Raw genomic sequence first — 25000 nt, forward strand, 5'->3', positions numbered from 1 at the left:
AAAAATCAAGAGGCGAGGCAAGATTAGCAAAGATACCATCCTCCTGCAGGACAACGCTCCGGTTCACACTTGCATGTCGCCAGATCAGAAGCACGGGCGTGTGGTTATGAAATCCTACCCCATCCTCCTTATTCTCCTGACCTTGCACCCACTTCCCATTCATGAAGTTGTTTTTGAAAGGAAAGCGTTTCCCAGATGATACAGCCTTGATTTCTGAAGTCACGACGTGGTTGGAGGACCAACCTTGGGGTTTCTACAAAAACGGTCTCCAAAGCTGCATCAAACGATGGGAGAAATGCATCTCTGGGTGCTTCCTATGTAGAGAAAGCCTAATAACTGTGCACAGTTTCGGTGCTCTACTGCTATGGGAAGTGGGTCAGGGGCATTACTTTTGCATGCCCCTCGTATTATCCCATATCCAGGAAATACGTTTTCTGTAATTAATGATTTTGTTTGTACTTTTAAAAGAACTCGACTTAAAACTCACGTATTATGTATATGTCACTAAGACAATATTTATTTAAATAGTCATTGCCAGTTCACAGGGTAGTTCTTCTTACTTCGCCTTTCTTTTTAGCGAGCTGTCTTTTAATTTACCCTTGTTGTATAACGTCACGTCATCTAGCGGTGAATTTAAAAAATTTACATATTAAGTGTGGCTAGGTTTACAGCAGTTTTCTTTTATAAAGCCCGGAAGCCATTCGAGGCTAAGGGTTAATGAGTGTAAGGTCGGCAGTGAGACAAGTTATCAGTGATAATTTTTGATGGGATTTGGGCAGAATTTGACTATTTAAATGGGCGAGACAGCAAAAACTTGTTCACATTGGACTTAAAGACAGTTATGTTGTAGTCAGCATGGAAGAATACCAGTGAAACTGAGTTCTACAGACGGAAAGTTCTAGGCAAGACCGTCTGTTCATGGATTTGCGTTTAGATGTAGGCACCGATAAAGCGTAGGGGAAATTGTTGGTAGTGATTGTAGCTGACGGGTGCTCTTTGCGAGTTTTGCGGGGAACTGGTGAGTGAAGCTCAGGCAAGCACTTGCTATGAAAATAACGGTTGTGTAGAGACAGGCTAGCAACATCTCTTCTGTAGAAAATAGGTCGCAGGAAGGAGAAAAGTACATCACTTACTTGGTGTCGAAGCCGGTTTTGAACTCTGTCAAGGCCGGGTAGGATACTCCAAGAAGCTCTTGTCTCATATGTGGTAGCAGTACTTCATTTTAGGGCGTTTTTGACTCTTTGTTAACAACAAAATATCTATGTATTCAAACACTGGTAAGTTAAATGACTTAATTAACTTTTCAATTAGGGTATTCCTATTCAGGTTGACACGCCGATTCTTGCTAGCTAACTAACCGTAGTTTAGTAACTCTTTCAGTGCCAGAGGGGTGGTTATTGGGAAGTCTTATCACTTTATGCGATAAGAGGATGACATATTCCTGCAAGAAAAAATACTAAATAAAATGACTGCTTTAACTAACGCCCTTAATATCATATGTGTGAGTGACGTATGCAAGTGGGATGCATCTAATATTTCCTAGACGCTTCCTCTTTCGGCTCAACCAGTGTGTGCTGCACCGGAACAATGGTAAAGATTGTTGGTCTTTATCAATTCACGATATCGTCGGCATTCCTCGGCAAGGGCGCCTCAGGCGATTAGCATTAAACTAAATCCTTTCCAAAGAGAGAAGGCAAAGCTTGGGAGGGTGGACCTCCTGGAACTGCGCACAGCCACCATTACACCGCAATCAACAGCGATAATAATCCCTAGCTCCCAACAATAACTACAATAAGACGGTGACAAGATGATCCATAGTTCTATCCTGAATATCCGACACTAACCGAAAGCTAAAGGGATATACACACATTTAGAAACAGTCGTTTAAATAAAAGCGTTTTTTTTCTTCCTTTCCATTATCAATTCATATCTACATATATTTTTTAACTTTTCTTCACCCAAACTAGATGTACTGTGACTGAAAGTCTAAAATGCTACTATGATAAGCACCTAATTAATGGAATGAACTTCGGTAGGGACTGTGTTTGCTCATCTTTATACAATTATTTATGCATAAATATATATTTATATATATATGTATATATATATATATACATATGATCTTCTATGCAAATATTTAAAAGTGTGTATAACACATAATAAACATATATATATATATATATATATATATATATATATATATATATATATATATATGCAAATAGTCTTTATCTACGTATATTTCGATTTCATATATACCCATCCTTATTGAAGAAGCTCCGTGTAATTTATGAGCATATAATGAAAAAATTCAAAATGGCGTAAGGAAAGAAATCTATAAAGTATTTGCAACTTCTCTCCCAACTTTCGGATTTTTTTAATCATATCCAAACTAATATTATTTACTTTTGTTGGATTGATTGTTGCTATTTCTTCTGATGAGTTAAGGGCAAAATAGATTCACTGATTGAGATAATAAGTAAGTGATTGATTTTGTGCTACGAAACAGATGCTCTCAAAAATTGTAAGTCTCAACTGAATTAAAGGAATAAATTGTAAGATGGCCAACATCATGGCATCTGGAATATATACTTTTGTAATTTATTGATTATATATATATATATATATATATATATATATATATATATACACACCAGAAATGAACTTCCCAGACCCTCCCCCACAAGGTCCTTAAACTCCAAAACTAAAACATTACCGACATACCAAACACTCCCCTCTCACCTTTCCCCCTTGTTCCCTTCCTCTTTTTCCGCTCTTCTCGCACCCCTGCCCTGACATCATTCACTCTTTCATCCCATCATAACGAACATTTCTGTAAAAGTCTGAGGAAGCTACAAACGGCCAAAAAAACGGCTGGGTAGCTGAAAAAATAATGTAACTTAACAGAAAGATACGGTAATAAAAAATAAAACGCAATATATATATATATATATATATATATATATATATATATATATACACTTTCAAAATCAGTTCAACAAACGAAACGAAATACATCTTCAACCAATTCCTCTGGAGCACCAATAAACAAATTATATTCAGGCCAAAAAGAGAAATAGGGGAACATAACTATTAGTCGATTGGTCCTGATTGACGGTACTGATAAAGCTGCAATGATATTTCATGGTAAACGAAAATCGACGGTTGGGTTATTATTTGCAACTTTTATTTCTGACGTCTTCATCCTTTCTGGAGTTGCACGTCTCTCCTGGTCTCACATTTTACAATGCGTACGCTCTCTTCGTGCGACCAACCTCTCCGTCAACGAACCCGTCTGTTCAATTCGACTGCCAAACCTAAACTCTATACGTATATCAAAACTATCTTTACTTAATTCTCTGACCACATGACAAATAATAAATCTACGTAGCACAAAGAACAATCCCCTGATCTTTGTCACGTAAATGTGTTTATGTTAGTTATGAAAACTAAAATTCTTTACTTGTTTCTAAAATTCCATTCTGCCAAGTTAACATTCCTAGTACATAATTTAGTTGACAAAACATTTACGCTTTGAACAATAATAATTTAGTTTAATTTCTGATGTTTTCACGGATCCACAATGCAACAGGGACTGGAGTAGCAAGATTTTTGTTAAGATTACATCTGAATATCTGTATGATAGTACAGTTGGTAAAACATTGAACAGGAAGATAATTCAAAAGAAGAGAAATCCAATGAAAAAAAGCTAACAGAGTGGAAAATCTTACGACGAATAAAGACTACTGTTCTCATATTGTTCCTGTCGAACTCGGGAATGTAGACGGAATTGCGAACGGGACCTTTATTTATTTTACGGAAGATAGCATACTCTCGTTCCGTCAGCCATGACTGGATAGGGGTCCTAAGTGATTCGCAATTGTATTTTTCGGTCTCCCACACTAAGATCTAAATAATCAACCTTCAGGAAAATACTACATTCACAGGTGAATTTTCCAAGTACCACTGGGCTTCGTTCGAAATTCCGTCCAAATTCCTGAGCTCGACAGAAACATTCCCGAGTTCGACAAGATTTTACAATTACTGAAGAAGGTCGGAGGTTACGTTGAACGAAATTTCGCAGAAATGATACTCAAGATGAAAACAATAGATTGATGAATCCAAATAATATGAATAACCAATCCTTATCAAGTAACAAGGCCGATAGCCATTAGTTGCGTACTCTCGTGTAATTAATGAATGCGTGATGTAGGATTGACATGAAATTCTTAAAGATGAACTAAAATGACCGGAAAATGGGCTGAAATGACTTAAATAAATAAAAAGTAAATGACTTAGAATGACTTTAATGAACTTAAGGATGAATTGAATGACCATAAGAATGACTTGAATGCTTAAAAATAACTGGAATCCCTTAAAAACAACTTGAATGATCTGGAGAATGACTTGAATGGGTTTGAGACTGACTGGTTGTAAAGTGGGTGATCATTTTACATAAAATTAATATAGGAAAGTGATCCCCCCACTTTATATCACAAAGTAACAGAATGTACACTTTGATCTTGGCCAAGAAAAGGGTATTTATTTGCTCCCCCACCGAGAAAATTAGGCACAAGGCCGATTTTTAATGTGAGGAGTGAAGGAGAAATGGGGACCAACTCCCCGGAGAGTAGGGGAGCTGGATAGTGACAATTAGTATGAAGTGTTGCCCCTACATTGCCCAAGGTCTTATATATGGGGTCGCTCACACATATGGTCTTTGCTTGCAGTATCTGCCGGAACAGATACTACACTTTGATCTTTATATATAATTCATTTCGTGAAAATGAAAATTACAATCAAAATAATTCAATGTAAAATTAAAATAAATCAAAAGCAAAATTCAAATTTACAAAACAAATTTAGGCACAAGGCCCTTTAAGATCTGGGTGGGAGAGTGTTGCAGGGTCTTTGTTACTACAGTGAAAATGGAGTCTTTGGCGACTTTACTCTTGACTGGCAACATTTACCACAATACCTCATTCACTTTGTGGACTCTAAACCCCAGCGTTTTTGCAAAAAAGAATATATTTACAGTTACTTTGTGTGTGTGTGTGTGTAATTTTTTTTTTAATTAAATAAAATGTGTGTCTGTGCGTGTGAAAAAAGTTCAATTCATTGGAAAATAAAAAGTTCTTGAATTTGAAAAAAAAAACAGTTCGTGTTGAGGAGTGGGGAATCTAGAAAAATATGCAAAAAATAAAATTGCTTAGTGTATTGTTAGTAAGGTCCCTCCCTGAGCTAATCTAGAAAGTTATATCACCTACTGTTTTCCGGGGCACCGAAAACAAGCGGGAAGATCCCTAGTGGGGATTGGCAAGGATTCTTATCGGGTGTAGGGATGAAAAATAAATAATTGTCAAAAACAAAAAAAGGTAAATATGGGGGGGGGGCGGGGTAGGCGGCGACCTTCGAGTTGGGGTTGACCAGAGGGTGAAAAAACAAAAGGATAGTGGGGGTAGTGGTAGGGTAGCCTCGGAAGGGTTCTCTAGTGCCAAAAAAAAAAAAATTGGGGGACAGGATCTCATTTGTACCACCAGTCAAGAGTCTCTACTTTTTATTTGTCTAACTTAGCGGGATGGGCTCCGTAGGACCCAGTACCGCATGTTTCATGCTTATGGTGGTAACACGAATTCAAACTTGGCGCCTCGTCAGATGCGCAAGCTAGCGTCATGCACCCACCTCTTGCCAAAAGCCACTCGAGGCAACCTCTTCCAATCGCATCTGATCTTTACTTTAAGCAGATGTTTAAAGTAAACGATCAGATCCCGATCCGGAACAGATATCCCTTCGCGGACTCGCTTTAGGCGTGTGATCCATATGACCATCCTCGCTACTGCTAGTATCGCTAGAAAAAACATTCTTTTCTCCCTAGGCAGCGGCGGATCAATGTTCTCCACAAAATATGATTCATCGAGTTCAAGCCAGCGCTTGGCATCGATGCGAGCCGTTACCTCATTGACGTACCCTAGGAGGATCTTGAGCCTGCTGCAGCGGAAAAGGGCATGACCGGCTGTTTCTCTCATGTCCTCGTCGCAGCGCAGGCAGTAGACCCGGGTTTCGTCATTGTACAGGTTGAGTTCTTCAAGGAGGGGCAGTGCGTTCCGGACAAGTCGCCAGGTAAAGGAAAATTCTGAGTTTATAAGAAAGTCCCGTACCGGCGCCCAACTCCACTGGGAGCGGACCTCCTCTAACTACATCCCCGTCCATTTCACTAGCGGTTCCTTTGTGCTACGCCCCAATTGCTCCCGATAAAGCCTGTTACTAGACTGTTCAAGGACACTGGTCCCCAGCAACGCTCTAAGTGCGGACCGGCATTCGGCGTAGAAAGTTTGTTCCCCCTTGGTCCCCGCCGAGCTTCGATCTAGGGGTCAGGTGTGAGATTAGAAAACGAGCTTCCAACCGCAGTGACCCATGGAATGTCTACGTCCAACGAACAGCTCAGGAAGGCCAACCTCTCTGCATGCTTGTGACACCGGAAATCGGGCAGTCCTAAGCCTCCCTCGCTCGGATTTCGAACAAAGACCTCTCTGCAAACATAATGCTTACCCTAGTTCTACAAGAGTGTGTCGAGTTGCTCCTGTAAGCTGTTTCGTCGTTTTGCAGGGAGGGGAAGTACAGAGAGACGGTAAAGGATGAGCGGAAAGACGTATGTAGCACACGCCTCCGCCCGACCCTTCAAGGACAATTTTCTTTCGAACCCAAGTCTTGACAGAGGATTCGACCTTGGTCTCCACTTCCGACCAGTTTTTCCTCAGCCGTAGATCCGGTCCGAACCACACACCGTCGGTCCAACTGAAGATGCCTGGAAGCGAATTTACTCCGGTCCCGGCACCCACCCGCAGACCCACCGACTTACTATGATTGAAGACGGCCGCCGTAACTTCTTCGTATCAAGTGTGCGCCTCGGTGACCGCTTCGATGTCCGTGGAGCAAAACACGAACACGGTGACGTCATCGGCGAACGCAGAAACCCTGGCTCGGGTGCCTCCAGGGAGAGCTATCCCACGCAGGACTGGTGTAATTGCTTCGTCCCATTAACTTGCGAAGGAGGGGTTCCAACGCCAGGACGTACAAGAGAAGCGACAACGGGCAACCCTGTCGCACCGACCGGGAGACGGCAAAAGACTCCGACAGCTGACCATTGATCTGTACCGCTATCGTCGGCCTGTCATACAGTACAGAGATCCACTTGCGGAAGTCAGGATTAAATCCGGCGGCCTCCAGCACAGATCCCAGGAACTGATGGTCCACCCTATCGAACGCCTTGGACTGATCCAAACTGATCAGCGCAGCCTCGGCGTCGTCTTCTGTCCCCTCTATGATCGTGCATATCAGATGAAGATTGTCCTGAATCGATCTCCCATTCACAGCATAGCTCTGGTCTGGTTCGATCAAGTCAGTGATAACAACCTGCAACCGATTCGCAAGAACCTTGGCTAAAATCTTTAACTCTGTGTTTAGCAGTCAAGGGCCTGAAATCGTCTAAATCTTCCTCCCCACAACGCCGTTGACCTTTCCTCAGTAATGTGATCACTCCCTTGGTCACCTGCTCAGGGATGAAGCCCTGAAAAAACAAATGGTTGAACATATCCTTCAGAGTAGGGACCAACATGGGCGACAGCCTCAAGTAAAATTCGTAGGGTAGACCATCAAGCCCCGGGGACTTGTTGCAGCCGACCTGCTTCAACGCAGTAATGATCTCATGTTCCGCGACAAGACCATCACAGCTAGCCGCTCGAGCCGCCATGAGGCGGGGCGAGTCGGTCAAATAGCTGCCAAACTCTTCGACCTTGAGTCTGGGTAGTTGGGTAAAGCACTCCGATAGATGCTTTCGAAACCCCTCGCAAATCTCCCGCGTCGACACGAGGGTGTGCCCTTCCAGGTCGTTTACCTTTCGAATGTACTCGTCCGAGCCACGACTTAGAGCAGCCTTACGCTCAACAGCGTCTACCTTAACAGCCGCGTTCGAGACTTTCATTAGCCTAGCCCTAACAATCTGGCCCTCGTACCGCTAGCTAGCCAAGCGGTTGAGGTCTTGTTTTGCTAGTGCTATCTCTAGGGGGTCGCCCCTCCACCGCCCGGGTAAGCCTATTCTCTATACGTTTCTTGGTCTTAGCCTTATCTAGCGCGAGGCGTTGGCTGTACTGGACCGAGAAGCGTCTAATCTTAGCCTTGAGACTAACCCACCACTTACTCCCGGTAACCGTTGGATTATCTCTATAACCTTCAACCGGTAGTCCTCCAGCTCCAACAAGGTGCTGTTGAACTTCCAGTATCCGGCCAGTTTAGGCCTAGAGCTCAAGTTCAGATGGGCCATAACAATGGTCCGAGTGTCCTACCAAGTGGAACGTGGGGCAAGATAGAAAATCTACATCGCCTCTTCTAACTAACATTCGATCCAAGTAAGTACTTGGATAGGAAGGCGCATTAGGATGCCACGTCCAAATCTCCCGCCCCGGGTGATCCAGTCGAAATCTGTCGACCAGGTCGCATGAAGCCATCAGGTCAAACAGATTTCTGTCACACCACACTTACCCGCTAGTCCCCCCCGACCTTATTTATCTTGGGATCAAGGATGGCATTCCAATCACCCATTAAGACTACCCTCTCTGGATCATCTATAAAACCCTCCACCCGTCGAAAGAAGGAAGCCCTCTTCACAGCGGAATTAGGTGCGTAAACTGCGACTGTCCGAAACACACTGCTATTAACGGCAACATCGACGACAATCGCCCGCCCATCCTCGTCCGCGTGAACAACATTCACCGACGCTGATAGGGTGCGATTTACTAGCAAGGAAATTCCACGACTGTAGGTATTGCCATGTGCTGAGTAAGCCAAGTTTAAAGCCATGGTAACCTACCTTATTCAGTGTCACACACGGGCCTGAAGTTCCCGGGGTGAGGACGTGGCAGGGCTGTCCAAGGCTTCCGGTCAGTCAATCTGAAGAGGGTACTCCATTCTTGGCCAGGCCTCCCACGTCCAGGGAGAAAATTAATTTTAAAGCCCTGTAGAAGGAGGGGTGAATATAAACAGGGGCTCGGCCCTCACATTTAAAAACTAAATTGTTTAGCGAAGGATGCTCTGTGTCCACCAGCTGCTGGCCTGGGATTGCATCCTTCGCGGCGTCTATCCACGCCCAGAGGGCCTCAGTCCTGGAATACTTGTTGACCCTAATAAATGTGGTCAACAAGGGAGCGTCTTTGAACTTGGTTGGGTCGGTGACATTATCGCCACCTACGTAGAGAAAGTTTGTTAGCTGTGTATAACGGACCTTCTGCTGGCCTTTCAGTTCTGTTGTTGGCTGCAGAGGGCTCGTCTCGCATATCCTTCCTCCTGGAAGGAAGGGGAGTCTCTTTGTCCGCTCCGTGCGGATTGGTGGGGTAGGTTTTTCCTTGACTGGAGGGGGAGTGAGTGCAGGGGGAGTAGGGGAGGGGATGTCAGGTGTTGGGGTGTATGGTGGCGGGAGAGGTGTTTTTTTCGGGTCGTTACTCGACCTTCTGAGGATGGATTGCGAGGTAGTGTTCTTGGGGGTTCGGGGAGGGAGGGGAAAATTTCTCTGGCTGTTTGGGAGAGTAGGATTTGGGGGGTTCAGCCTCGGCTGGTTGGATGTTGTCTTTGCGGGTGGGGGTGTCTCCCTTGGATCTCCTGCTTTTCCTCCTCTTCATCGTTCTCTTGCTGACTACTGCTGCTGTTGTTGTCTCTTCTGTGTTTGTGGCTGTCTCTAGACCCTCCGATATGATCTTTTCCTCAGAGTCTTGGAGCTTCCTCTTGTTTGAAGAAGAGGGAGCCTGAGTGTCCATCGGGGTGATTTTGGGTTGGGTTTTGGTCGTTATTGGTTTGGTAAGATTTTTGTTGGGTCTGCCCTTTCTTGTGACCGTTGCCAAACCCGCTTCTGTTGCCGGGTTGGAATTGCCTGCGGCTGGGGCTGTGGCTTGTATCTCTGCTGGGGTTTTGGCGGTTGTTTTGGTGGGGACTTTTCCATGGGGGTTGGCTGGTTTCCTTTTAGGACAGTCCTTAGCCATGTGTCCCCTCAACTGGCAGTGCCAGCAGTGAGGTTTTCTCCCCTCGACGATCAGTGTCATGGTCTGCTTTTCTCCCCTCCACGATCAGTGTCATGGTCTGCTCTCCAAACTTCAGCATGGCTGGAACGATGTCAAAATTGTCCTTGCCCAGGACCATCCGAACTTTGTAGTTCCCGGTCAAAACGTTGCGTCGACCGCGGGCTGGGGCGACTGCCTCCACCTCACCGTACTGACTCAGTATGACCCCGACTGGTTTTCCGGTCATGTAGCACTTTGCTCTTGGCCAAAAGGCCAAGAAAAGCTTAAAAAGCTAAGAACAACATGTATTAACAACAGACCTTTGATCTTAACCAAAAAGGCCAGGCACAAAAGTGTTACAGACAGACCGACCGACAGACCGACCGACAGACTAACTTATAGAGTCGCTTGCACGCGACTAAAAATTCAGAAGCGTAAAAACATATAGAGATTTCTAAACTGAAGAGATGGAATTTTTTTGCGGATCAAGTAGATTTAACATATCCTCATTTAATTCCTCAAATCACATTCTGTGGAAGTAATTGTAAAACAAGTAAAATAATCTGCTTGTGCGACATAGGAAGAATATGGGCAAACACTTCGGGATTCCGTTATGTTAGAAATTGGTTTTTGACACATATCCATGAGAGAGAGAGAGAGAGAGAGAGAGAGAGAGAAGGAAGAGAGAGAGAGAGAGAAATTAAAAAGAGAGATAGTTGGAGCACCAGCTCAAATCTTGAAAGAACACATGCACAAGCGAACGATGAATTTATAAGATATAATACACTGGAAGCAATAATAGCGGACTTTGTTTATGTATATATAGAGAGAGATAATCCTGACTGGAAAAAAATCCAATAAAAAGTTGCTTTCAACCAATTACATCAGAAGAAATATTCTCAAAAGTTCGCGCGTAATATAAAAACCCAAACAAAGCCTTCTCCCCCAATTCACCGTTTTTTTATTTCGTTCTTGCTTTGTTTTTATATAAAAAATCGACTATTCCTTTTTGACTCTTTCGTTGCCCTAGTTTCTTACAGCAAAAAAAAAAAAATATCCGCTGGCGTCCGTTGGACATTAAGGGAATCGAAAGCACGTGTGTTGGGTAGAAATTCTGCTAATATTCCGGTTTTTTGTTTTTATCGCTATGTATGCACGTAAGCGTCCCCAGGCAGAATCAAACGCGTCTGATGTTTACTATATTGGAGAGCAGACACAATTACGCGTTGACGAATGTTGGCGCAGAAAACTCTCATATGACTCTGCGTATTTATACGACGGGCGAGGCGTTTAATAATCGTTTGACGCACCACCTTATAATATGATTATTTGTATTCGATTAATGACTAGACATTATTTGATGATGCTATTTTGCCCGTCTTATTTCGTTTCCTCTATTCGAGACGATGTTTAGTAAACACGTAAACAACAACTGGCCAAACGTCGTTTCTATATATAAATATATATATACACACACACACATATATGTGTGTGTGTGTATATATATATATTTATAGAGAGAGAGTTTTGTGTGTGCATATTCATATACACAAACCCTAACGTATATATATATATATATATATATATATATATATATGTTTATATATGTTTATATATATGTGTTTATATATATGTTTATATATATATATATGTTTATATATATATATATATATATATATATATATATAGAGAGAGAGAGAGAGAGAGAGAGAGAGAGGGAGAGAGAAAGAAAGAGAGAAGGAAACGACGGTACGTCCGGCCAGTTGTTTATATATATATATATATATATATATATATATATATATATATATATATAGATATATGTGTGTGTGTGTATGTATGCACGTATGTATGTATGTATGTGTGTGCGTGCGCGCGCGTGTATGTATATATCTTTAATCCCAGCCAAATTTAATATTAAAATATGTATATGACATTTGGTAAAAAAGGAATCTGTATTTTCAAACCAATAAAATATGCCAAAATTGTTGTCTTATATATATATATATATATATATATATATATATATATATATATATATATATATATATATATATATATGGGGAAACAACCATACTAGAAAAAAAACCTAAGCAAAATTCTTCCCAAAGCAGCAAAAGTGAAGCTGGCCTGCAAAAAAAAAAAATTCTGGCATATTTTATTGGTTTGAAAATGTATGTAATTTTTTTTTTACCAAATGTCATAAACTTTTAATTATCGAATAATATTTTAATTTTCAAAAGTTCGCAAATGTTTATGTAGTTCCGCCTCATAATACAAAGATATGAGCATTTCAATATTCAATTTGACTACCAGTATTGATATTTCTATATATATTTCAGTATGCAAGGCCACAGGGAAGAACCCCAAGCAAAAAAATAAAAAAATAAAATAAAAAAAACAAGCAACATTCATCCCAAAGCAACAAACCTAAAGCTGGCTTGCCATGACACTATATATAAAAATGTAAGCATTTTGGGCATATTTTATTGGTTTGAAAATATATATTTTTTTTATCAATTGTCATAAAATATTAAACATAGAATAGTATTATAATCTTTAAGAAGCTTGCAAATCTTAGATTATTTAAAACCATAGAAACAAGCCTTAGTCTCCCCTCATACAAGCAATAAGTTTTGAGGAAACACACACACACACACATATATATATATATATATATATATATATATATATATATATATAACTACTTCATTTATTCACATAAAATTAATATACGAAAGTATAGATTTATGCGTAAACTTTAAGTATTTACTTCAAAAGTGCTCAATAGGTAGGTAGAGCTAGTTAGTAATTTATAAAATATATATGGCGATTAAGCTACACTGAATATTCGGCGTTTTATCCACTCTAGGATTCCTCAGGCTTATGCTACTCTTGAATAACCGATTCTGTACTTTTTGGTCGCAGCAGTGATTTTGAGTTTCTTTAATTTGATATCGTCGATGAACTTCAAATGTTTTTCGTTGAGACGACGACATTACTAATCGCAATGATCGCAAGCAAACGGCTTTCAGTAACAAAGTTTACAAACTTCTGACTCAACAGAACAGTGAGTAAAGTGAAAGGGATGTCCAGATAAATGCAACGACAAGCAAAGTCGACAAAATCGAGCGGCACTACCATGAGAGACACAAAGCAAAATCATAAGGTAGAGCGTGTCTCCTAGAGACACAGGCTGGACACACCGTGTCTCTAGACTGGTCAAGATTAAGTCATTGATCTTCACTCTCTCTCTCTAACTCACCTCTGTTTAACTGATTTACGACATAACACTGTCACTCCAGACTCTCTTATATAGGGAAGTACGGGGACCAGAGAAAATCCATGTTTCTCTTATGTCAGAGTTACACTGTATATCGAATAATAAGTTTTTTTGTTTATCTCCAAATTTCTTAAATGCGAAAAGAAAATTTTTTATTCCCTTTTGTATTCAGGCGCCTATAGATTAATTGCTGCCAGGGAGGCACGTATATTCTTTCACACACACACGCACACACGCACACACGCACACACACACACTTATATATATATATATGTATTACAATTATCATGATATTAATTATACGTTCAGTGTAAGATTAATATATAAAATAATAGGTAATATATTTGAATCCACTTTTATCTAATTCCCTGTTTCCTTTAATTATAATTTCCCTGGCGCCATCATTTTTATGTCTGTGAAACGGTACAAACATTTTGCCCACATATCTGCAAGCAATGCGAAAGAGATTTGTTTGTAATGAAAGAAAATAATGCGAAGTGAAACCGAAAGAAGGAAAACAATAACGAAATATGCGAGAGGCACGTTTTGGTAAACAACTCGGTCACGTGGCCCATCGGGTCTCTCGTCTAGAAACTGTAGCACTTTTTTTTTTTTAACGCCAAGGTCCAGGGAATATAACGCAAAACCTGTTATAAAGATGGCGCATTAATTAAAAACGTGATTCTAGTTTCAAAATATGAATATTATTTTTTTTTCTGGGAGAAAGAGTGCTTAATCAGATTTTTAAATCGGGAGCCAACGAAAGAAAAACAAAGAAAAAGAAAAAAAAAGTCGCCGCTATGTTTTACAATCCATGGTCGGCCGCTACTCCCCGCAACGCCCCCACCCCACCATCAAATTAAATTATATTTGGGAGTAAAATGAGGAATGTTTTATCCCCCTCTTAGAAAAAAAAAGTGAAAAATTAAATAATTCCTCCATTCCCCACTCTTTATCCGTGCCTAAATCAAAACGTAGATTCCATGAACAAAGCTTCTTTCTTAAAACTGCACGCCAGTGGAAATCTCTGTCACTTGCCTGTCCCCCCCAGAATTTAAGTCCAACACAAATAAATTCCTTCAAGTCCAACACAAACAAATTCCTGATGAACCGCCCCCTTAAGTAATGACACCTATCAAATCCCCAATACTAACTATTACTACGATACTATCCCACTGATTAGTGTACACACAATAACCCTTATCCCCGAGTGGCTCCTGGACCTTGATACGTGGTGACCCCCCATGTAAAAATAAATAAATAAATAAAATAAAATAAAAACTTTCTTTGAGTGAACCGGACTCTCCAATGACACCCCCCCACCCTAAAAAAAAACAAAAACATTGCAAAACTCCAGAACTAATAATCCAAAAAGGGACAAGACGTCAACCATCTTGGTTGGTAATTTAAAAACGGCAATGAGAGTTCATATTGGAGATGAAACATAAATCATTTTTTTACCTTTACTCCTGATCTTAAATGGAAAATATACATTAAATCCTTTGCCAAGGCCGCCGGAAAATGGTGGGATCCTTCTATCGATCGAGTAGATATATCACTACTGATGCAGTTCTCTATCTGTATAAGAGCCACGTACGTCCAAGTATGGAATACTGTTGCCACATCTGGGCAGGAGCTGCTAGAAAGGATTTATCCTGCCTTGATGGAGTTCAAAATAGACTTCGTAGCCTCGTAGGAGATGTCCTTTTCTCTTCCCTGCAACCTCTTTCTCACAGAAGAGATGTTGCGAGTTTGTCTCTGCGTTATCGTTATTTTCATGGCAGGTGCTCGGCTGAGCTCAATTCTATGTCCCCCCTCGCCAAACTTTCACAAGAAACACCCGTCTAGCAGAAAACACTATCACTAATTTCATCCACTCTTTATCTGTGTCTAAACCTAAACGTAGATTCCATGAGCGAAGCTTCTTTCTTTGAACTGCACGCCTATGGAATTGTCTTCCGTTTTTCTACTTTCCAGCTGACTAAAATATGGTTGTCTTCAAGTCTAACGTAAACAAGTTTTTTATGAGCCGTCCCATATAAGGTAACAAATTTACCGAATCTCCATTACTAACGGTTACTATATTGTCCAATTTCTACTGTACACTCTTTAACACTTATCCTCGAATGGCCTCTTGGCCTTGATAAGTGGTGATGCCTATGTAAAAAATCGTTCATAACTAGTTAAAAACACTAAAAAATGATGCAAGTTAGTTGGAAAGTGGCTTATAATTGCTATGGCAACATTTAGTCGTTGTATATTTAATTTTTAACGTTTTCGAATTGCTGTGGATTATAAAACATATAGTGTGCGCTTAATAAGTCTGCGTGTCTAACAAGGAAACATTATATCCAAATTACGACCGACTGACGAAAAAAGTAATTTCAAACGTAAGCATTAAAACCTACCAAACAGCGATTTCGAATTCAGTATGACAGACTAACGAACATTTTATTTGAAACGTAAGCACAGAAGACTAAGAAAATAAAACTATATAAAATAAAGCATGGTTTTAATTTAAACGGAAGAATGAAAAACCTGAAGGTAAAGTTATTTAAATAAACAATGACAAACCAATAAAATTTAATTTAAATGTAGGTGTGACAGACCACAAAAGAAAGAAAAAACAACTTCAAAATATGCGTGACAGACGGATCCAAATGAATGCCAAATTATGAAAGGCCAACAAAATAAGCGATTTCAAAATGAACCATGACAGACATACGAAAACGTAATTTCATAGGTAAACATGACAGACCAATGAGAAGCCGATTTCAAATAAAGCATGACAGACCAATAGAAATGCATTATCATTACTTATATATAAATAGAACTTTGTGTATATGTGTATGTGTGTGTGAGTTTCTTCATATGTACTTCGAAGCGGCTGGGCTATTTTTTAAATTTCACACAAATTTACTTTGTGTCCGGGAGTTTACTTAGAAAGGTTTTGTATCGGAAGAGGCCCGATAAGTATCGAAAATCGAAAATCGATGAACAATAAGCGATAAAATCCGATGTAAAAAGGAACTGTTCAGTTTTGAAAAAGAGTTAACGCCCTTATACAGCCTAACATCATAAATGCGTTTCAGAAGTCTAATAATCGTACTGGTCCGGTGTATAAAATCAATAGTAGGTTATTAGATTTTCGAGGTAGAACACGATTGAACTATGATAATTGACTTTGCATTTAAAACTTTAATTCAAGCCATTATATAAAAATAATTTCATGAATTACACAGTATGTTCTTTTGATAAGACAGGAGCGCGTCCGAAATGAGAGTTTCTGTTTAGGACACAACTGAACATGATACTTCATTTTCTTTATTTGAAACTTTAATTCGGGATATTATATAATTATATAATAAGTTATAAAATATATATGGCGATTAAGCTACACTGAATATTCCGTGTTTCATCCACTCGAGGATTCTTCAGGCCTTTGCCTTCGAAAACGTTGTTAAAAATTAAATATACAACAACTAAATGTTGCCATAGCAGATATAAGCCACTTTCCAACTTACCTGCATCATTTCTTTGGTGTTTTTAACTAGTTATAAACGATTTTTTTTTTACATAGGCATCACCACTTATCAGGGCGCATAGGCCTGAAGAATCCTAGAGTGGATGCAACGCGGAATATTCAGTGTAGCTTATTCGCCATATATATTTTATAACTTACTAACTAGCTCTACCTACGTATTGAGTACTTTTGAAGTAAATACTTAAAGTTTACGCATAAATCTATACTTTCGTATATTAATTTTATGTGAGTAAATTAAGTAGTTATAATTATATGTATATATATATATATATATATATATATATATATATATATATATATATATATTTTGACATAATTCTTAAATGGAGAATGTATTTGAATGAACATTCGAATATTTAATTTTAGGTCAACGAGAAATGTAAGTTTACCCAGGCACAAATGCCAAAAGGAAGACTAAAAATAATAAATTACGTAATAGCCATGACGAAATAAATAAATTAAACTGCAAAGACGATGATGTTAATGAGAATAAATCGAAAGAGAAAAATAAGAACGACAGAAAGGAGAAATTAAACGATCACGATAACGTATTAAAATACAGTAAAACTCCTCTAATTTGAACTTCCTCTAAAGTTGGAATTCTTCTAATTTGGACTTCTTATAAACCTGGACTTTCTCTAAACTTGAACTGTCTCGTAATTGAAATTGTATTAGCATATTTGATTCGGAGTATATATATATATATATAGTGTGTGTGTGTGTGTCCCAAAACGAAAGTGCACACATCCGTTTTTCAAAAATCTCAAATTTATGCTAAACTTATTATAACTGTTTAAACAAACAATCATTTGATTCGCCTCTTATTCCTCTATAATTTTACTTGTTCATATCTGACTTTAAAGTGAAGAATCCCAATGTTCATGTCAATTTAAAAAATTGACTTTAAATCGAGAAGGCTAAAAGAATCTCCGCACAATGGAAAAGTCTTATTTAAATATAACTTAATAGCATTAATGCAACGCAAATACAACAGGAACACAATGAACTAGTCATTATTTAGTAGCATAGCCTTTCTGCAATTTGACAGCCTGCAAATTCTGGGACATTATTTTTAATTAGTCTTCGGCGATACTCCGGTGTAAGGGCATCCCACTTCTCTTAAATTTTTGTCAAAAGTTCTTCAAAATTTGAAATTTTATCATTGCATAGCTGTTGCTTGATGTAATGTCATACGTTTTCGATAGGATTGAGGTCTGGAGATTGTACAGGCCAATCCAAACACGGAATGTCATGCTCTTCTAGAAATCTCTTGACATTGCCAGCTGTGTGAATGGGAGCATTATCCTGCATGAAGATTGGAATATCATCAAAATTCCGGCCAAAGTAGAGTAAAAAATGCTCAGTCAACATATTAATGCACTTTACTTGAATTCGACCTTGCAAATGACCTATAGGCCTTGGACTATTGGCAGGAATAACGCCTCACTTCAAAACTGAACCTCCACCCTTTGCAACGTTGAAACTGTTCACCTAGAATTAAATTCTTCGTTCTTAACTCGACGGACGTTCTGCCTACCATCACTGCCTAGCCGATCTAATTTGCTTTTGTCGCTAAAAGTCACTTTCGACCAATTTGAAGTGTCATGATCCTCATTGCATCTGACGAAGTCCAGACGGCGCTTTCTGTTTATTACAGAAATCACTAGTTTGTGTTTTGGAACATGACCATGCAAATTAAATTCTCTCAATCTGTTCTGAACTGTAGAAAGAGAACACTTTTTACAACATTACACTGTTGTTGCATTTGGAGATCCGTTTCAAATCTGTTTCTTAGGCTGCGAGTCTTGATAGCATTGTCTTCTATGTAAGAAGTAACTCTAGGACGACCAGATATAGAGACATCACAAACAGTGACGATGTTTTGGTGCTTTTGCAAAGTTATTCGTACCGTTTCCTCATCTCATTTCAATCTGGGGCCGATTGGATAAACAAGAAAAGTGGAGATTACTAAGAGAGACTCGAAGTATATGGAATAAAGGTCACGTTTTACAACGAAGTAATTACAACAATTATGATTAGAGATGATAAAAGGTGAATATTTTACGATTTGGGATGCTAACAGGTGAATATTTTAAGTTGGTTTTAAGCTGCGGGAGTTCTTTTACCTTCTCGACTTGAAGCTAAGTTTTCAAATTGATGTGAACTGTAGGATACTTTAATTAAAAGTCAAATATGAACAGGTAAAATTACAGAGGAATGAAAGGCGAATCATCTGAGGTAAAGGTTGTTTTAAACAGGCACAATACATTTATCTTATATATATATATATGTGTGTGTGTGTATGCGTGTGTGTGTGTGTGTGTGTGTGTGTGTGTGTGTTCAGAATATGTGAGAGTATGTGTGCGGGGCGTTTGCTCAGTTGGCAGAGTGCTCGTCTCGCATGCAGGAGGCTCGAGTTTCAAATGCTGAGTTCGGATGTGTCTAACTGATGAGGCCAAATGAAGGCGAAACTCGAATCTTGGACTTTCGGTTCGTTAACTGTCATGGCTCTTCTGGGCTGTGATGTTGTTTGGCTGTTGAAATATATTTGGTTTGATTCATTGATAAATGGACGATTTCACGTATATCGATGAGAATAATACTATTTTATGAAACATTTGTTGATCATTATTCAATTCCGGGCACGTAATCTCTCCCTGCTAGTAAAATCTAAGCATGAAGAGCCGAGAAAACTACTGTTTGAAACTTCGAAGAGAGTAAGAGCGATGACCAGCGATTAAAAGTAAAAACACTCGACTCATCTATCTATCTTTACTCCTATAATTTATTTTTTTGTGTGTATTGATATTCATGTTTCAAAACCCTTCTTTCTATTTATTTAAAAAGAAAATACAACTTTTTTATATATAGGTCGTGGAATTGTATTGATCTGCAAAAGTTCTGGCTAATTTACATATTCTTTCAAACATTAATTTTAATTAATTCCTTATTATTTTTTTACGTTTTCTTATGGGATGATTATCTTTGGTTAACTATTATGTGTAATTGTATTCATGCAGATATGCTACATGATTTTTACTTGCGTAATATGTGCAAAGATGTAAAATTTAAAAAAAAATGGAATTTGTCAGGTCGAACGACGGCATTACGAATATAGCTATTAGTTCATGTTTTAATTTTTAGCCTTGCAGTAAAAATGTCTTTATAGCCCAGGCATTTACGTCAAAGAAAAAATTAAATCGTAAGCTAAACGTTTTGGTTTCGTTCTCGGTGGTGGCATACAAGTCATTTTCCTTTTTTTTTTTAACTTTTAAAATCATTACGATATATTTGATCCACTAATTATATTGGATCAAAGATAGCGTAATGATTTAAAAATTAATAAATACGAAATCTGCATTAATCAAAATGTCATATTTAAACGCATTTTACGACCTGACAATGCTAGGCGGCTTGCTTGTATATCTATAACAGTAAGAATGTGTATATGTGGATACTTCTTAAGGCATGTAGAAAAATTTTAATCATATCAGAAAATATGCTGCTATGGGGTCAAAATTAAAAAAAAATGGTGTGTGGGAAGCTACCGGAGTTTTTTTTAATGTTTTTAACTGTTTCACGAATGCGCAGGCGCGGTCGTGAAATATGACAGCTTCCTTTTGAAGCTATCATATTTCACGACCACGTATGAGTTTGTTTGAACACACTTTTTGACACTCATATCCAACCTCTGTAATGGTTACCGTACTTGATTCTCAATCTTTCGGCCCTGGTTTCGATATCAGCTCAAGTATTTTTTATTTTTACTTTCAAGAAGTGAACTATTTTGAAAAAAAAAAACAAAACATAATAATCACATGTACGTGTTTCAGTTTCTGTCGTTTTTTTTTCCATTTTTTTTAAGGAATTTACCATTACGTTTAATACCTACTGTATTTCTGTTCACCGTTCTTATCCATGAAATTCTTTATTTGGATAATCGACTCTGATGTTCTTGCTTCCTTACTTTTCCAACACCCCTCATCATCACTCACAGACTCTCTGATTTTCTTGCATCTTTTATGCAACTCGATTAATGTAAGATGATCCAAAAGCAGTCTGAAGCATGCCATACGTTTCTGTTTAAAAAAAGATTTCATAACGTATCCTCCCTCTAAAGTGTCTTCACATCTAGATTGCAGTTTTGAAATTCACCAGCTGTGACAATCAGGCTTTCGTAGGGTGTATTCCAATTCCTGCTGTAGCTGTTTATTTGAACCTGAAATTATAAAAAATTCGTTGCACATATCATAAGATGTATAGCAATAACATACTGTAATTTCAATAGTCTACGACAATATAAAATGCTTGTACAAAAAAAAAAAGTCTGGAACCTTATTGAAGGCACCCACAACAAGCAACTCCTACAACTAACATTTCCCGCTTTTTCAATAGATAAAAAGCTGGTAAATTGTAAATAAAACTTATATGTTGGTAAATTCGTTTTGACTTTAAAAATAACGACAAAAGAATTGTCAGGTGTATATATGTTTTATTTGCATTTGAAAAGTGACAGCTAGAAAATTATATATACATTCAACAACGCAAGACGACAGCAGAGAAGACACGTCTGAACAAGTCGAGCGCTGATCAAATGTTAAAATGCCCAGAAATAATAATAATAAAAAAAACTATTTGATTTATTGTTGTTTTTGTGATTAAATGTACTTGTTTAGTACTTTTTAATTTTTATTTTTCGAATCATTCGCGGAGCGTTTGATTAGCCAATGAAAATTGGGCATTGGAAATGGATGCAAACGACTTTTGGAATAAATCTGAAGATGAAAAATGTTTTATATACACGCAAGAAAATGTCAAACACTAGAATAGTCTTTAAGGAATATCCTGTTCTCAACAAGGTTCCTCTTCTACGACAAAAAATAAATATAAATATATTTCATATTTTCTTGTCAACTTTTTTCAGGATAAAAAACATTTTTTTAAAGAAAAATGAAAAAAAAAAATATTGCAACTGTACTTAAAAAATAAAGAAAAAAACATAAGTAAAAAAATATTGTAACTTTTTTGATAAAAATAAAAAATAAAAATCAGTATCAACTTTTACGAAAACATTCATGTCTTTTGCTAACAGTTCTTGAAAGTTAAAAAAAAATGTAATATAGTGTTTATTACATCTACAATAGTTTTTTTTTGTTAATTATTTTATGTTCATTTTTTGTTTTTGTTTTTGTTTTTGTATTTCTTATACGATAAATAATCTTCGTTATGTTTTCCAGCGTCTTTTATTTCGCTCGGAATGTTCCAGCGGTTCTCCTTAGCTGCCGGTCGTCACGGAAATCCGACTCCCCTTAAATGGGACACTGAATTGGAGCAAAATTAAATTGCCCTCCTCGAGGATTTCTATTCAATAATAATTTAACGTCAAAAATGATATATATATTTTTTTTTTAATTTTCATCATGCAACATGTTAAAGCCTTCCTCAGCCGCCAACCAGGATAAATACACAGCTTCCATAGCTCAAGACAGTACTGCCACTTATAATTTCGCCACAGGGCAGGATATTAAAAACAAAAAGATCAACAAGGAGAAATTATGACGTCTGTTCATGCTGAAGTTTTTTCGCTCTCGACTAAATCCAACCTGATGCATATTGAACCGTGTTCTTAAGATATTCTAGAAAAAAATTCAGATTACGGTCCGGGGTTAATATTCTGAAAAGAAATGAAGTGACTGAGTGTCCTAGATATCCACAACTAACCTCAAAAGAAATCACATGGCATATTGATAAAGTTAAATGCAAATATATTTTATATACGTAGAAAAAGATTTTATAAAGTGTATATATACATATATATATATATGTGGGGGTGTTTACTGATTTATAACAAATATATTTATATATATGAAGAAAAATTTTTATAAAGTGTTGAGTATATATATATATATATATATATATATATATATAATTATATTTATATGTGTGTGTTTGTTTATTTATTAAGTTAAATGAACAAATATACTTGTATATATAAAGAACATATTTTTATAAAGTGTGTATATATAATATATATATATATGTGTTTATTTATTTATAAAGTTAAATGAACAAATATATTTGTATATATAAAGAATTTTTTTTATAAAGTGTGTATATATATAAACATATATATATATATATATATATATGTTTATTTATTTATAAATTTAAATGAACAAATATATTTGTATATATATGAAGAAAAAAATTATAAAGTAAAGTATATATATATATATATATATATATATATATATATATAATATATATAAAGCTGAACGTCCGTGTGTGTGTCTGGTCACGAATAGACTCCCATATGGTTGACTATTATAGAAAACTGATCACATATAATGATAGAAGATGTATCGAGACACAGGAATAGGTATGTTTGATCTGGAAGAACGGTGGTACATGAAAATTGTGGGGTCTCTGTTCGCGCCTGGTCCGCAAAGTATGGAAATAAAAATAAATTTTAAATAAAAAAAGAACGTTTACAAGTTCTTTTGATATAGATGTACACAATAATACTTTGATAAGTATTTTTCAACTGAAATACGGATGGTACAATAAAATTGTGGGGTCTGCGTTCGCGCCTGACATCTATAGAATGGAAATAGGCAAACACTTTAATAAAGACTTTTCATATTTGAAAAAGTTTGAAGAAATATGGTATAATAAAATTATGGGGTGTTCGTTCGCGCCTGACCTCTATAGAATGGAAATATGTCACAAAGTTTAACAAGGTTTTTAATATAGATCCACAGAATATTGTGATAAGTGTTTTAGTGTGAACGGTATGGTATAATAAATTATGGGGTTTATCTATTGTATTTTTATTTTCATCATATTTTGCTTTGGTTTTGATACCCCTAAATTCGAAGCTATCTCCTTACAACTATTCCTTTTCATAACCTATCATACTTTCATAAATCAGAGTCCATTTTCTGTAGGATGATTTTGAACCCAGTCAACGACGGGTACTTTTGCTAGTATATATATATATATATATATATATATATATATATATATATATATATATATATATATATATATATATATATATAAACGGAAAATCTGAATTAAATTATGTAGAATTACAACAAAATTAATTGCTGGACTGAAGAGTACCGATAATTATAAAAGTTTTTCCTTAATCCATGTACAATAAAGTGCCGACAAAAGCAGTTTCTTTTACTCTTTTTGTTTATGTAATGTTATATTACACTTTAAGCACTCTAAAAACTTTAATATAGGAAAATATATAATAATTTAATATAAATTCACCTCAGTAGAACTATATTAGCATTAAAAAAACATAAAAACTGATTTTTTGTTAACTCATTCCAGTATTCTGCTTACATGAATATCAAGTTATTTAAAGGACTTTTGAAAGAAGTCTACCACATTGAAAATAACAGATTACCTCGTATGCATTAATGTGACTTTATTTTTAGCCTGGAGTATGCTTTAAAAAAAAAAGAAAACGCAGCTCATTCTGGGATATACCCGTATTCATTGGATTTTACAACTGCTCCCGTATCTTCATTCCTTCAACTTGGGGTATTCTATTATACTATAATTTCAGCGTTAATTTTTAATTTATGTGCTAACAATCGGCTGAGCTCCAATCTATGTTCTCCCCTCGCCAAACTTTCACAAGAAACACACGTCTAGCAGAAAAGACTATCACTAATTTCCCCCACACTTTATCTGTGTCTAAACCTAAGTGTGGATTCCATGAGCAAAGCTTCTTTCTTAGAACTGCACGCCTATGGAATTATCTTCCGTTTTCCTGCTTTCCTGCTGACTACAATATGGTTGTCTTCAAGTCTAACGTTAACAACTTTTTGATGAGCCGTACCATATAAGGTTTCAAATTTATCGAATTTCCATTACTAACGATTACTATATTGTCTAATTTCTACTGTACACTCTTTAACCCTTATCCTCGAGTGGCCTCTTGACCTTGATAAGTGGAGATGCCTATGTAAAAAAGCACAATCTATAATCACTTACATCTATTTTGCTAATGACATTACCCTCGATGAGATGTGCCATTCATAGAAAATCCATGTACCAAGGAAAAATATTTAATACGTATTTGTACTCTTTGTCAAACGATTATTTTGT

Source organism: Euprymna scolopes, chromosome 6, assembly GCF_053919585.1.
Source record: "Euprymna scolopes isolate OS-2025 chromosome 6, ASM5391958v1, whole genome shotgun sequence".
In the NCBI taxonomy this organism is placed as follows: Eukaryota; Metazoa; Mollusca; class Cephalopoda; order Sepiida; family Sepiolidae; genus Euprymna; species Euprymna scolopes.